The sequence below is a fragment of the Rattus norvegicus genome, chromosome 6 (genome assembly GCF_021556685.1).
Source record: "Rattus norvegicus strain SHRSP/BbbUtx chromosome 6, alternate assembly SHRSP_T2T, whole genome shotgun sequence".
Classification (NCBI taxonomy): Eukaryota; Metazoa; Chordata; class Mammalia; order Rodentia; family Muridae; genus Rattus; species Rattus norvegicus.
In genome coordinates this window covers 21,312,928-21,329,457 of record NC_141539.1, presented here as the reverse complement: position 1 = coordinate 21,329,457, position 16,530 = coordinate 21,312,928, and the positions used below count along the sequence as shown (strand labels likewise).

At 47.6% G+C, this 16,530-nt stretch overlaps 1 long non-coding RNA gene across 1 annotated transcript; it reads left to right on the top strand.

Moving 5' to 3' along the window:
• Positions 1-293: 293 nt before the first annotated feature.
• Positions 294-2,776, top strand: LOC148005076 (uncharacterized). Its single transcript, XR_015622794.1, has 2 exons — positions 294-625; positions 1,915-2,776. It is a non-coding gene; the product is annotated as an uncharacterized LOC148005076 (long non-coding RNA).
• Positions 2,777-16,530: the final 13,754 nt, after the last annotated feature.

Genomic DNA, 16,530 nt, shown 5'->3' with positions numbered 1-16,530 from the left:
TTCTTTCTGACAAGACAGCCCTGTAAGGAGAGTCACCCTCTTAGTGTGGCTTTCTGGAGAAACACATCAACCCCGCACCACCCCACCACCACCTCAGCCCCCAACCCCCCACACCTCCCCATCCCCACCCCACCCCCCACCCCCCCACCCCATCCCCCCCCTCCCACTCCCGCCCTGGCCTCACTCCCTGTCTCTTTCTCCTCAGAGGTCACCTTTAACACAATGGATGTTATACCTAAGTGTTTACCCACCTCTTTCTACCAGACTCCAAGGTTTTAAAAGACAGGGACTGCAGAGTGGGGTGGGGGTCTGAGAGATAGCTCAGTCAGGAAAGTGTTTGCTCAAGTGTGGAGACTTAAAATTCAGTCCCTAAAACCCACATAAAAAAGCCGAGCACAACAGCACTTGTAAACCCCCCCCCCCCCGAGTGGGGGCGAGGGTGGGGTGGGGAGGCAGAGAGACAGATCCCTGGAGCTCACTAGCCAGCCAGTTTAACCTAGAATTAGCAGGTTCTAGGACAAATTAGAACACTCAAAAAAAAAAGTGTTCCCCGGTGAAGAGGAGCGAATCGGTTATCCAGCACCAAATGATCGGCCCTGAGACCAACACTACACAGACTCGGCAGGTTGTATTCATGTATTTAGAAAGAAATGTGTGTATACATCTATGTACAAAACAACTACTAGAGGAAGAAAAAAGGTCATGAGTTTGAAAGAGAGCAATGAGGGGTGCATGAAAGGGATTCGAGGGAGGGAGGGGGAATGATATAATTATGTTATGATCTCAAAAAAGTAAATAACTTAAAAAAATACACAAGGAATGGCATCCAAGGTTGAGAGAGAGATAGAAAGAAGAAGGAGAGGAGAGGAGGAGAGGGGACAGGAGGGGAGGAGAGGGCAGGGGAGTGGAGAGGAGAGGGGAGGAGAGGAGAGGAGGAGAGGGGAAATGATATAATTATGTTATGATCTCAAAAAACTAAATAACTCAGAAAAATACCTGAGGAATGGCATCCAAGGTTGAGAGAGAGATAGAAAGAAGAAGGAGAGGAGAGGAGGAGAGGGGACAGGAGGGGAGTAGAGGGCAGGGGAGTGGAGAGGAGAGGGGAGGAGAGGAGAGGAGGAGAGGGGAAATGATATAATTATGTTATGATCTCAAAAAACTAAATAACTCAGAAAAATACCTGAGGAATGGCATCCAAGGTTGAGAGACAGAGAGAAGATGGAGAAGAGGGGGAAGGGGAGAGAGGGGAGGAGAGGAGAGGAGAGGAGAAGAGAAGAGAAAAGAGAGAGGGGCAGTGAGATGACCAGCAAGCCAAAGCACTTGTCACCAAGCCTGACACCTGGGGTTAATCCTTTGGACCCACTTGGTACAAGGAGACAACTGACTGCTGCAGGTTGTCCTGTGACTTTCACATGTGCACACATGAGTGTGTGTGTGCACTCGAGTGCGTACACACAAAATCAATCAATGGCAGGGATTTGGGTCCGTCTGAGTCTGGCACCAGGAACAACTGTGTACTTGGCCACCGTGCTTTTTAAATCAATGTGAAGTGCTTCACACTGGTGACAGCCTCCAAGCAGACTCTGGAAGTGGATGCTCAGCTCTGAGGGAGCTCAAGGTCCTCCACAGGAAGAGAGCAGCCACTCCTACCTAGGAAGAGTTGTGGTCTCTCCCCCATCACAGCCGGCTAAAACTGTGCCATCTGATTGGAGGGCTCCGAATGTCTGCTGATTTCCTTTCCTCTGTGGCTCTCACAGTTAAAATGCCCCACACCACATGGAAGGGGTCCTGGAGAGCCAGCTCTTTCTCCATCAGCCTGAGCTAGGAATGCAACCATTGGAGCCTGAGGAAGTGGGTGTAACCTGATGCCTTTGCATACATCCATACATTGACTCTCTCACCTATACTCAACAGAAGAGTCTAGAAGCTGTGTCCTGCTGAATCTGGCTCTGCTATTCCTGGCAGCAAGGGAGGCTGGGAAAGAAGGTATCCAACTTCTTTCGTGAGAAGAGTCCTCAAAGACTGAGTGGGGCATTCCCCTGATGCTGAACCACGGTAAGGCATGGTAATGTCAACCTCACAGATAGATTCAGGTGTCCTGGACAGATAGCCTCTGCTTTGCCCCTTGGCTTAACACTTCTCTACCTACTTCTCTTCTTTTTTCCCCCTAAAAGTTTTACTATACATATACCATACAATCTATCTATTTAAAGTGTATAATTCGGTGATTTTTTTTTTTACTATATTCAAAGTTGTACAACCACACTCTGACCAATTTCAGGATTTTTACTTTTAAACCACTCCAAAAAGAAATCCCAGACCCTTCCCTCGGTGCACCGACCACTAGTCTATTATCTGGCCCTATAGCTTTGCCTGTTCTTGACATTTTCAGATGTGATCTCAAGCACCATGTGGCCCTTTGTGTTGTTTTCAAGGTTCACGGAGACTGCAGTGCACGACGCTCATTCATTTCTTCTTACTCCCAATGTGTTCTGTAGTGTAGACACCGCTCATTCATTTCTTCTTACTCCCAATGTGTTCTGTAGTGTAGACACACTGTACTTTGTTTATCCACTCGCCCACCGATGGACATTTGGGTTGTTTCTACTCTGGGAATGTTATAATCACTGCTTTGAGCGTTTGTGGACAAGTTTTGTGCAGACATATGTTTTCGTTTCTCTTGGGAGGATTCCTGGGGGTGGAATTCTTGGATTATAAGGGAACTGCATTGCTAGAGTTTATGCGTGTAGTAATTATATGTTAACTCTATATTATAGAACTGCTGGACTCTTTCTTTCACTAACTTCTAAAGAATTTTTTTTTCCAAGACAAGGTTTCTTCGAGTAGCCCTGGCTGTCCTGAGCTCTCTCTGTAGACCAAGCTGGCCTCCAACTGAGATATCTGCCTGCTTCTGCCTCTAGTGCTGGGACTAAAGGGGTGGGCCACCTCCACCTGACTAAAAGAACACTCTTACAGTTCCCAGGACACAGACTTAGAGATTAACAAACTTGGCAAAAGTCACACAGGTAAGGGCAACCAAAGAGGTGTTCACACATCCAGCCCAGACATATTGTCCTTCTCTTCTCTTCCTATAGAGGTTATGTCCTTGTCTCTACTCTGTATCAGCTGCATCCTTGGGTACGCATCCCTGTTGGTCCTGTCCCCTCACAAGATTGCAAATCCCTGCAACTGCTGTGTGTGTGGTCCAGTCACTCTGTCCTCACTCTTCCTTCCGTCTCCCCTCACCCACTAATAGATAAATAAGGGGGTGAAGGGTGCCAACATTTTGTGACAAACACTGGTCTTGTCACAAACACCAAATGGCCACCCACCTCTTCAACCTCGCTGACAGAACCAGTCTGTTTATGTGACACAGAGGTGGCTCTGGGGATTGAGTGGGGACTGCTCTAAACCAGTCACAATAATCCACTTTCCTCTGAGTCTTGGTCTAGCAGTAGGCATATAACCCAATCTCGGGTAGTGAGATGCAAGAAAGAAAGTCAGCAGTCAGGCGGTGGTGGTGCATACAAAGGTCTGAGTTCAAATCCCCAGCACTCAGGTAAGAAAGCTGGGGTTGGCTGTGCCCACCTTTAACCCCAGAGCAGTAGACAGTGATGGCAGGAGTGTTGCTGGCTTGCCGGCCACCAGTCTAGCTCCAAGTTGAGTGAAAGATCCTGTCACAAGAGAACAGGATACAGAGTGATAGATAATTGCGCCCTCTTGGCTGCATACATGTGTGCATGCATGCGTGCATGCGTGCGTGTGTACATGTAATGCAAAGTTTTAAAACATTATTGAGCAAAGAGAGGGAGTGAGGCAAAAACCTTCTGTCCTGTCAAACAGTGAGTTCTATGAACACAGCATGGCTGCCACAAAGCTGCCCAGCTGGGAACTCTGAAGCAGGGCCTGCCATCTGGGTACAGAAAAGTGTGTGCCCCTCAGGGCTTCAGCACAGGACTGCTGACAGTCAGAGAACCAGGGCTCCTCCCCAACTACCCATGAGTCTCAGCAACTGTTCTTCAACCCTCTCTAGAGTTCACCTCTGGGCTTCTGTCACCCTAACTGTCTGATACAGTTCTCACCTCCTGCTGTCTCACACCCACCCTCACATCCCCCTGTCTCACACCCTCCCTCACATCCCCCTGTCTCACACCCACCCTCACACCTCCACCCTCACACCCACCCTCACACCCCCATATCTCATACACTCCCTGTCTTCTTCCACCTGCTCTTCCCCCAGCCTCATATTTCTTGGCCCTCCCTCTCAAGAAAATGTGTCTCTAAGGTAGACAACTGTGAACCTATGAGCTGCCTAACATATAATTAAGGAAAGAATAAACTTAGAATTATTTATATGTATAAAGGGAAAGTCACAAGAGAAACACAAGTAGCTAAGAGAACACATTGAAACATTTAGCCTCTTGAGCTTTCAAATATGTTTCAACCAATCAATTTCAAAGTCATTACATGTCTAATAATACGCTGACAAGGGTCCTGGGGACCAGGGACTTTTTGCCCTGTTGACAGAAACAAAATTGGATCATCTTTAGAAGGCAATCTGACCTTAAAAAATGTGCAAAGCCTTTGACCTAATTAATTCCATTTCTAAAACTGTGTCCTAAGGAAGCAGTGAGACGTGCATTTGACCAGGGAGTTCATCTCTCCAGAAACCCAGAAACAAGCCTGATGTCCAACACTCAGTGTTTACTAAGTAGACCTTATCCACGCCCATCAAATCTAGTATAGCAATTAAAAAAAAAAAAGCCCACAATATAAAAACCTCTTAATTGTCATGTGCATATGATGCACTGTGTAAAGCCAAAACAGCTGACGAAACAGGGCTGAGACATGATGCTGTGGGTCTAGGAAATTAGGGGCCCAAAGTGGCTTCAGCGTGCTTTCCAAAGTGTCTGCTGGTGTTTAGCTTCGGGATGGAAAACTCACAGACTTTCATTGTGCTCATTAATATTTGTCAACTTACCACTCCATGCACTATATTTTCTAAACTAATCAAGGCCCATCAACTAACAGGCTTTCTGAAGGAATTCTCAAGGGGCCTTGTCAACTGCCCACCCCCTGGGATGCCATGCCCTTGGGCTGGGCAAGGTTTGGGCAGCTGTGGGAAAGCAGTGGGAAAGCGTTGGGGTGAGAGCTACTCCCTGCAGTCTTCAGCTAGTTGCTGCTGCTTGTAGGACAGCACCCAAAGGCCTGAGGGTACTGGCCCAGAGCCAAGGTCTCAGCTGGAGCCTCAAGGAAACCTTCAACATGTAATTGTACACGTGCTCCAGGCTTCGGGAGAAACCCATCTGCTGATCCGCAGAGGAAGAGCCCACGCTGAGTCGCTGGTATGCCGGGTGGTTTGTGGTTAACCACACAGCCTGAAGAACAGGGTAAGCTGGAGGCCAGGTGAGAACACAGCGTGGGAATGAATCACAAGACACAGGAAAGGGGATAGTTATCAACACAGAGCTTAAGCTGAAACCAAGTGTAGGTGTTGGCAGAGGTGGGGCTGAGACATATACCAACCCCAGCTGGTTTTGAAGGATAGTCATGGTTTGATTTGGTTTTGTTGTTTAAAAAGAAAAAAAAAAAACTCACATTAGGTGTCAGTTTCTATGGCGTTTTTGTAGAACTCATTTTGATTTAAGAAAATGTCTTGGCTGGAGAGATGGCTCAGGGGTTAAGAGCGCTGACTGCTCTTCCAGAGGTCCTGAGTTCAAATCCCAGCAACCACATGGTGGCTCACAACCATCTGTAATGGGATCTGATGCCCTCTTCTGGTGTGTCTGAAGACAGCGACAGTGTACTCTTATACAATAAATAAATAAACATTAAAAAAGAAAGAAAAAAAGAAAGACCCAAAGGCAAAACTTGGTGGTACTTGTAATGCCTACTATTATGAGTTTAACCTGTCCATATAGAACAAGATCAAAAACAAAGAAGAAGAAAATGTCCAGTCTGAAAAATACCCCCAACTGTCCTTTGCCTGCCACCAAGGTAGAAAGGCATGGCATGGTCCCCACTTGACAAGTAAAATATCTGAGGGATTAGCGTGGCACTGCTGCAACTTAACCGTGCTGACAGATCATAGTACAAAGTCTACCCCATCCGTTAGCTTACTGCTTAGGTGAGTCCCCCATTCCAAAATCCAGCATATGGCACCATGGTGCGATATCAGGGGTGCTGAAGCTGTGGTTTGGAAGAAGGAGCACAGAAGAACCACACTGGCTCTCCAGTGGCCCCACTACCATACCAGTGTGAGCACTCGCCCCGCACCTGAGAGAGAGCCGGCTCCCTGCCCCGCACCTGAGAGAGAGAGAGAGAGAGAGAGAGAGAGAGAGAGAGAGAGAGAGAGAGCGCCAGCTCACTGTCCCACACCTGAGAGAGAGAACTGGGTCACTGTCCTACACCTGAGAGAGAGAGCAGGCTCACTGCCCCACACCTGAGAGAGAGAGAGCAGGCTCACTGCCCCACACCTGAGAGAGAGAGCTGGCGCTGTGACTTCCTTTAGAGAAAGTGAACTCTACTCTTTCAGCAAATATCTCCTGAGTTCATACCTAATAAGCATGTCAGGTGTGTTATAGGCACTAGGGATGCACACAGTGATTCGAGATTCCCTTCATCGTGGAAATTAGCTGATTATGGTCCACAGACCACCTTTGCATCCTGCAAGTTTAAATGTTCTTTTGGGGGCTGGAGCGGTGACTCCTCAGTTAAGAGTGCACACTGCTAGGACCCGGGTTGAACTCCCAGCACCCAGCTAAGAAGCTCACAACTTCTGAAATACCGTCTCCAAGGGATCTGACGCACTCTTCCGGCCTCCACGGGCACCGCACATATGCATAACACACACATACACACATGCATAACACATACATCCACAAACATGTACATATACACACATGCATAACACATACATATAAACACAAATACACACCGACCCATATATACACATGCATAACACACACACATGCACACATGCACACACTGTACACACATATACACATAATTTTAAAAATATTTTAAGTGTTCATTTTGCAGTTCATGCGGGAAAAAGCAAAAAAAGAAAACTTTCATAACTTGTTTAAAAAAAAACTACATAAAGATTTTTGTTTCTACAATACAACTGTATTGGAATCCAGTCCCATTCATTGATTTCAGACTTGTCTGTGTCTGCTTGCATGCGGCAATGGCCAGGTCGTACAGTTCTATCAGAGACTGTATGTCCCACAAAGCCAAAATAAATACTTAACATCTGCCTCTGTATACAGACAAAAGAAGTCTCCAACCCTCAAACTAAAGGAAGGAGATAATTGCAGACTCGGATGATTTCTGTGAAATTAAAGAGTGGGGGTGGGATTTATCAAAGCGGTTATGAAGCTGGTCTGAGTGGGGAAGCTCGTCGTGCCCGGAGGGAGCCTCCTTCAAGGCTGCGATCCTTGAAGATCACACTGGCTAACTCCCATTACTGGAGTGTCTACAGTTCTCGCGATGTGGGCATGACTACAGGAAGACAGTAGGTGTGTCCGGAACATTCCTGGCCCCTGCCTACCAGTCCCAGCTAACCAAGCTGCTAAGGGACATGGCCCCAAATTAATTTAAATGAGAGGGTTTACGAGTAGTTTCTGGGAACCTGCCCCAAACTGGTTCTGATTGGTAAATAAAAATGCCAGCAGCCAATAGCTGGGGAAAAGAGAAAGAGGCGGGGTTTTAGGATTCCCGGGCTTGGGGCCGCGAGGAAGGAGGAAGAAGGATATCTGGTCATGCCTTAGGACAGTGTGAAGGAGAATATGAGAGACACACCATGGCTGAGGGCAAGAGAGAGGAGCAGAGCCGCCATGTAAGGGGGCCAAGAGGACGCGGCCCAGAGGGTTGACCAACTGGGCCTAGAGTAACCAAAATGGAACATAGAAATTAGTAAGTAGTAACTGGGATTTATCAGTGGGAGGTCGATTCTAGCAGCATGGAGGTTAGGCAGTGGCCCAGCTATTGTGCTGCGTAAGGTTTATTTAAATATGAAGGCCATGTGTGTGTCTTTCACTTGGGACCATAAACCATTGAGGTGAGAGGGAGCCCCGTGCCAGAATTTATTTACAAATATTAATTCTACCCAATTTCCAAGTCTGGGAAGGAATCTCAAGTCCGTCCCCCCCCCCTCCCCCCGCTGCCCTCGTGTGCTTGCCGAGGGTGGAGGGCTCAACATGCAGTCATGCTCCCTGCTGGGCTCACTCTCAGAGACCTAGAGTGTCTGTCTCTCTTCCACCCAGTGTCCCAGCAAGTTAGCTTGGAACCAAAGCAAACCACGAGGTCTGTTCCACTGATGCTCTGTGAAACACTCGCTCACTCATTGTCACCGCCGCACCCCCCCCCCCCCCCGTACTGGGAGATGGGATTAGAAAACCTGAAAACCTTCTTTATGCAAAACTCTCCCATCAGCTCCCTTCCTGTTCCTCCCATCTCCTTTCCCTATGCTAAATGACTCAGGCAAATTCTGCCTGTGTGGAACCCTAGTGCAGTACTGTAGTTTACCCTATAATCTGCTGTATAATCTGTGATACAGCATCGTTCGGTGAGAGAGAGAGAGAGAGACAGAGAGAGAGTCATACTACACAGTGCGATTGACCTCAAGCTTAAGGCAGTGTCCCCATCCCTATACCCATCTCCATACCCAACCCCACCACCACCTCCTAATCGTACAGGTATGCACCTCCATGTCTGGCTTGATACAGTCTCTCTAGCATTTTCTAATCTAGTTGCCAGTTAACTACCCATTCCCTTGCCTTTATCACTCCAGCTCACATAAATACACAGTCAAGCATTTGTCCCCTCCCAGCCTCCCCTGAAACCCTCCTAGACAAGATCCAGGCAAGTCTGTGAAGGGCATCAACCCCATGCCTTTCTCTAATGCTTAACATCTAGATCTAGCCTGCCCCAGACCGTCGTGCATTGCCTTTGACCAGGGTACGCTACTGCAAAGTGTGCAGTTTCCCACTTCTATGTGAACCCTGACGCTAGGCTCTGCACCCCCCGCCAGGCCCCATTGCAATTATTTCTAAGCCTTGCCTGAGCATCACATGCCCACGGACGTCACGCGCTGGGTCAAGACTGCCATTATTCCCCTTCCCTGGTGCTTTCCCTTGACTGTCAGTTTGGTGGGCTTTGAAATCAACCTAAGAGACACATCTCTGGGCTTGTCTGTAAAGAATTACCAGAGATTAGCTGAGGTGGACAAATCCACCCTGGATGTGGCTGGCCCTGTTCCTGGTGCCTCATCAGGTAGGGTCTGACTCAGTAAAGTGACAGAAAGGAATGAAGCTCAAACATCCCCTTTTCCCTATGCCCTGACTACAGCTCCCACTCCTACTTCCATGCCTTCACTCAAACCATGAGAGGAAATAAACTTCCTTGTTAAGTTGTGTTAGAAGGGTGTTTTATCACAGCTACAACTAACACATCCTCGCTACCCTCATCTAAAAACCAATTCTTCCACCCCCTGTCTTAGCCCAGAATCTGTCCCCAGCTTGCACAAGAGAGGGGTTAGGCACTGAGTAACCTCACTGCACCCAATGAGCTTCCCAGTCTGGCTCCTCTCCTCACCCTGACTAGTACCTGCCATCAAGATGCTGGCTTGGCTCAAAGCCTACCCCACTGAACTACCACAGTACCTGGGGTCATGGCTTTCCTCCACTCTCTACCAGGATAGAGCCCAATGTGGAAGCTAGGTAGAAGGGCAAAAGAACGGAATAATAGCAGATGCTCTACTGTCTCTAGAATGGGCCCAGCATCAAAAGAAAGGCAAGCAGTGGCCACTAGGTACGCAAGACACAGCTGGGGAATGGGATGGCAGACCAGCCTCTCTTCCCAAGGCAACATCTGTGTCTGCCTTTGTATGGACTCAAAAAAGAAGAGACAGGAGGACACACACACAGGGCTCCGGAGCCAGGAGCCCAGGCCCCCTGCCTTCTACATACAGATCTACTCCCTGACACGTGAGTTTGTCCCGTTTCTCTGCGCTCTCTGTGCCCCTCCTAAACCAGGAAGTGATTATGTTAGGTAGACTTTGAGCTTGTGAAGCCTTCTGTTGTCGGGAACTGGTTTTGCAAGAGTCTGGTGTTCACGTTTAAGCCAATCAACGAATGTGGAGTGGAGTTTACTCCTGCTGGTTTCTAATCCTCCAAGACAAAAATGAAAATTCATGCAAAACGTCTGAGGAAATGAGGAGATGGTAAAGTATTAGCGCACATTATCCCTCCAGCAATTCCCTTTAAAGGGGAAATTCTCAGAGGCTGGCGGGGTGGGGAAGGGCAGCCTGGCCTTCTCATGTATTCTGTCATCTGATGGGATGTCAGAGAGGGAACTCTCAGGCTTGCAAAACCACCTAACATGCAGGACTGGGAAAAGGCAGTGTATTTGTTCAGAGCGGAGTGAATTCAAGCATTTCAAGCTAAGCCTGTCAAAGAAGAATGTGTTTGCAAACCGGCTGAAATTTAAAGTAAACCTTAGCAGGCCAATGAGAAGCCTTCCCTAAAAAGGTAATCAGACTCCCAGGGACCTCGCTCCAGAAGCTCTGTTAGCATCCTACGCTGTCCAAAATGGTTCTCACATTTTTAACTCCAAATAGGCTGGTGCACAAATAGGGAGTGAAAAACTTGGAAAGTTGGGATGATTGAATCCTACGTTGACATATGGAAAAGCTTGAAGAAACGGAGTATATGGTAGCAACTCAGAAAAACGAGCCCTGAAGGTTGTGGTACGCAATGTGAAAGAGCGCTAGAATGGATATGGACTCGCTGTGGTCTCAGCAGGTCCACGCCCACCAGTCCTGCTGATGACGCCCGGGAGAGGGAGGGGGCACTCAGGAGAGAAAAGTCCTCTCCTCAATCCCTGCTGCACACACCATTCAAGACTATTAAGGCATCATTCTCCCAAAGGTCTAAGTCTTCTGACGCCACACAAGACTCCTCTCCTTTTTGTTGGGGTCTCAGGAAGCGCTGGCTTCGGCTAAGAATATTTTTAATTCTTTTCATCGTGAAATAAATCACACCCCCCAAAAAAGTACATAACAGGACATAGATGCATGTTTTAAAGAAGAATCAGAAGCGACCATCTGAAGCTGAAAGTGGTGGTGCACACCTCTAATCCCAACTCTCAGAAGCAGGCAGATCTCTGTAAGTTCAAAGCCAGCCTGGTCTGTATGAGTTCCAGGACAGCCAGGGATGTCAGGATATGTGGGGCAATGGACTTTGCTGGGAAATCTGATAAGATTGAACAGGCTGGAAGCCCTGAAACCCACAAGGGACAGTAGGAGCGTCACCTGCTTCTGACCAGGTCACATGACCAGTCACAGCACCCCATGGGGAGGGTCATGACCATCAGTCACAGAGGAGCAGTACCCCCAAGATCCTCCACATGCAGTGAGGCATCCCTAACATCTCAGGACAAGCCAATAGGAAGCATCTTCTGTCAGACCCCAACCCACCCCAAAACTGTATATAAGATCCTATGCAGAAGGAATAAAGGTGTGTGAGAATTACTCCATCGCCTGAGAGCATCTGTCCTGTGAGAGCTGTAACCCTCCCTGGAAAGAAAGCGCTCTCCCGAAGCCTTAGCCTAGTTGAAGCCCCTCTGCACCTTGCTTGCTAGCCAAGCTGAGGAGCACAGGAGCAGATAGGTAAATCCAAATCCCAGCTTCCTGGGAGTCTGGGGTGGGGGACCCCAAAGCAAAGTTTGACCATTTGTCAAGACTAAGTCTGAAGATAAATCAATTCGTGCAGCTACTAACTAAAGTCATCAGGTTGCACAATTCAACCTTGAACTATTCCTCCTCTCTGGTGGAAACCCTAACACCCACACCCACCCAGCCCATGTTCACTATTCTACCCTCTATGTCAGTCACTTTTTAAGAGTTCACCTATAAGAGTATTTAAGGTATTCGTTATTCTGTGTCTGATTTGCTTCACTTAATACCATATCCTCCAGATTCACAGGTATTTACTCTTTGTGTGGTGTGGAGTGTGTGTGTGTGTGTGTGTGTGTGTGTGTGTGTGTGTGTGTGTGTGTGTGTAGGAAAAGCTTGGGTATCATCCGCAGAAATGCCATCGACCTAATTTTTGAGACAGGGTCTCTCCTTGGCCTGGAACTTGAGCATTGGGCTGGGCTGGATACCCAGCCAATCCCAGCGAGCCTCAGGCTTTTGCCTCCCTCACAGACAAACTAGAATTCCTATGCTCAAGATTTTACCATAATTTCCATATCAAACTCTCGATCCTGCTAGGCTGGCGCTCCCTGACTGAGGCCTCTCACGTGAAGGTTTACTTTACTTTTTAAAACTCTGAGTCACTGTTTAAAATGCTTTGGAAACTCCGCCTTAAGTAAATTCCTCTAACTAAACAGCCATGTCAGTGGCTTGCTGCTTTTTACTTTCTTTGCAGAAATAAATAAATAAACACACACTTACTAAAAAAAAAAGTTTTATTTTTTTAATGTAATTTATTAAAAACAAACGAAAACCCCGGAGGCCATTCGAGTAAAGATCCAATTATCCAGGACGGTCAAGTCATTTAATATCCTGTTTAATTGAGTCTGATTGTTAATCAGGACAAATTGAGAAGCTCTGTCAAAATGCATAGTCACAGAACACTGTGAGTGGAAAGACTAGAAGATCGGCCTCACCAACTCCCTCCCTATCCTGCCAATCAAAACTAGGCCCAAGGGGAGGAGGTAGCTTGCTCCCAACCCTGGAGCTGAGAGGAGTCCAGAGACCCAGGTCCACAGGTACCTGCGAGACTCTCGTGAGTCTGGACTGATGCTTTGTGAGCTGCTACAGAACCCTTACAAATGCTTCTTAAAATACAAATCTAGCTTAGAGCTTGCCCCTCTGTCTAACTCCATGCAGTTGGTTTGAAAGAATTCAGCATCAAAAGACTACAGTGGGGGTTGGGGATTTAGCTCAGTGGTAGAGAGCTTGCCTAGGAAGCGCAAGGCCCTGGGTTCGATCCCCAGCTCCGGAAAAAGACTACAGTGGTGTGGTGGAGAGAGAGATCCGAGTTATTAGACTTCATTTTTCTTTGTTCACTCTGGCCTTCTATCGCAGCACAGACAGGCTGGAAATCTTTATGAAAATGTGTTGTTTTTGGTTTTTGTTTTTTTTTTTTATATTGCTGGAGGGTGAAGAGGGCTGTGTTCATGCTGGGGAACTCTCTAAGCCACCCTTGCTGTTAACCTCTCCTTTACGTTTATTTACTTGTGTGTGAGTGAGTCTGCACCTGAGTATTCCACAGAGCACTTGAGGAGTGAGAGGACAGCATGGAGGAGTCAGTTCTGGCCTTTACCACGTGGGCTCATCAAACTCAAATCGACAGGCTTGATGTAAAGTGCCTTCGCCCACTGAGCCACCATCTCACCAACCCTTTCAAACACCGTTGTTCACCCAGTGAGCTCTGCTCCCTGACAGTCTCTCTCTTTCTTTCTTTCTCTCTTTCTCTCTTTCTTTCTTTCTTTCTTTCTTTCTTTCTTTCTTTCTTTCTTCTTTCTTCTTTCTTCTTTCTTTCTTTCTCTCTTTCTTTTTTCAAGCAGAGTATTATGCAAACCATGATGACCTGAAACTTGCTACATAGCCTAGGACAACCTTGAACTCATGGCTTCTGCCCCTCCCCTCTGTGCCCCTGCCCCTGCCCCCGCCTCAATAATCAGCTTGGGCTGCCATGCCCAGAATATTATTTAATGAGTCCTATGACATTGAGAATAAATCCGAACTCTACAGAGAAATCCTGTCTTGAAAAACCAGAGAGAGAGAGAGAGAGAGAGAGAGAGAGAGAGAGAGAGAGAGAGAGAGAGAGAGATTCTGAGAAACTGAAAGGCACAGCATAAATTTGGCATAAATTATTCTCTGAGCACATTGATTCATTCAATTCACATATGCATGCACCTACTGTGCATTGAGCTCTGCACCCAGGCACAAGCCATGCAGCATGAAATAAAACAGAAAATGTCTGCACTGGTGGAAGTTATATTCCAACGGTAAAGAGACAGGCAGGCAGTGCATGGGTGGCCACAAGGCAAAAGGAAGAGAAACCCAGACAGGAGGAAAACAAGGATTGCAGAGGTGAGCGGTTGCTCCTCCACAGGAATGGCTAAAGGAGGCCATGTGTGTGTGTGTGTGTGTGTGTGTGTGTGTGTGTGTGTGTGTGTGTGTGTGTGTGAGAGAGAGAGAGGGGGAGGTAGAGCGCATCTGGTGCAGAGCAACAAGCAACCATCTCTGTGTCAGGGTGCAAATCCCACCCATGCAGTTCCAGGGACTCCGAGGCACTAAACCCACCTCGAAATAGTGCAGTCACGGTGCTTATCAAGTGTTGGTTTGGGAACACGGTTGGTTTGCAAACTGTCTTGGTTCATTCCATCAGCATCATCTCCATTGAGTACCAAGGATTTTGTGATAAAAAAGAACCCAGTGCTGCCATTTTCCTAAGTCAGTAGAATTTCCAACTGCATTCTAAGCACTTCTTCTTATACCACAAGTAAGTACAGCTCTCCTCATCTAGGATGAGCTGATTACAGAGACCCAGAGCTGGTCACAACACCCCGCTCCAACCCCTCCTCTAAGGATAAGAGAACTTGCAAAAGAGGGGTCAGAACAATCGCAAGATCCAGAGTTCCGGGATGCCTGCTGGGAGTGTCCACACCACAGGGACAGCTCAGCCATGACATCTCGATAATATAGCTGCTTAAACAAGACCCGCATCGTGGCAACATCAGTTGACATGGCAACACGGGTGGGGGAAATTTCACAAGGCCTCGCCCCTAAATCTAGAGCTACAGATGATCAATAAAGCTAAGAGAGGAAGAATCAACCGGCTCTGGGGGTGAGCCACACCCCCTCAGGTTATCCGATCTCAAGCAGTCAGCCCTAAACATACATACATCTGAGCATCACTAATTGGTCTCAGCAGGGGCGTGTGTGTGTGTGTGTGTGTGTGTGTGTGTGTGTGTGTGTGTGTGTAATACTTTACAGGAAGAAGGAGACACCACAGTAAGAGAAAGCATTTCAAGCAGAGGAAAGATCAGCTTTAGAGACAGTGGTAGGGAGAAAGATATGTTCTGGATTCTCAGACTGAAGATCAGATTCCCAGGTGATTGTCAAGAAATAGGGATAGACTTAGACGGCAATGCAGGTGGTACCATTAGAGTTTTCCCTTTAGATGCAGCCCCCCAAAACTGAGTGAGGTGAGGGGCAGCAAGGGAGCAGTTCTTCCGAGGCAGAAAGGGACACAGCACAGAGTCCCCGGTGTATAATATTTATGGTAGAGGGACACTGGTTGCACTTGCCTCTGATTTCTCCAGCTAGAATGCGTCTCTGCCTTTCTTAGCCCATCCAGATGAAAGATTGAATAGGAATGAGTTGATCTCCAGGACCAACGTCACACGGCTGGAATCCCACAAAAGTCTCTTTGCCTCCCTCCCCCCTAATATTTCGCTCTGGGCAGTCTGCCGATGTTTCTAAATGGTCGTCCAATCCCTTCTCCCTTCCTTGTGACTTAAACTTGCCATTTCCCCAGAACTCAACTTGAAAAGAGCATCTCTGTGGGGCAGTGTGGGTAGTGAGCCAGAGAGGAGAGCCTGGGGATGTGCAGGAGGCAGTATGATGGATGACCTTGGTGGCCAAGGGTCAGGGTACAATGCAGTGACTGAAGTACAGAAAGGGAGAAAAGGTGCTACCGAAGGCCTGAGTTACAGCCTCCCCTCCATTTTGTACTGGGGCTGGAAGGATGGCTCAGTGGTTAAGAGCACATGCTGCTCTTGCAGAGGACCTGAGTTCAGTTCCCAACACCCACATCTGGTAGCTTACAAGCAGCTTCAACTCCAGCTCCAAGAAGCCTCTGGTCCCTGGCATCTGTGGACACATGCATTCACATGCTTATATACATAGGCACACGGGAATATAATTTTAAACTTTTTTTTAAAGTTTTGAAGCCTTTACGGAGCACGGGATACCCATCATGATCTTACTTTGGGGATAACATACAGCAGAGCTGTTAAAACAGGAAGTTTGGCACAGTTAATTAGCAAGCTAAAACCCTAACGGATTCACCAATAAGGGAGTTGGTCTGTGGCCAGAAACTGGTCACACGAAGACTCGGAAGGCACAGAAGCTCGGGATGAATTAAAACAGAATGTTGACAAACGGGAGACTCAGAGAAGCATTAAAAATATGGATGCAGGGGTTGGGGATTTGGCTCAGTGGTAGAGCGCTTGCCTAGGAAGCGCAAGGCCCTGGGTTCGGTCCCCAGCTCCGAAAAAAAGAACCAAAAAAAAAAAAAAATGGATGCAAAGCAGGTAGGGACAGTATTAAAAATAGTCATCTAAATAGTTCATCTAAAAATAGTCTAATTCCACCCAGGCGCCAAACCCTATTCGATTTCACGTTCATTTGGGTTCACAGTGTCTGTGGACTCCTTTGACGTAAAGGGGAAAGGTGGAAGAGAAGGTCCCCCTCACCGTTCTTAGATTCAACCATGGCCCTTTCTCTGAAGG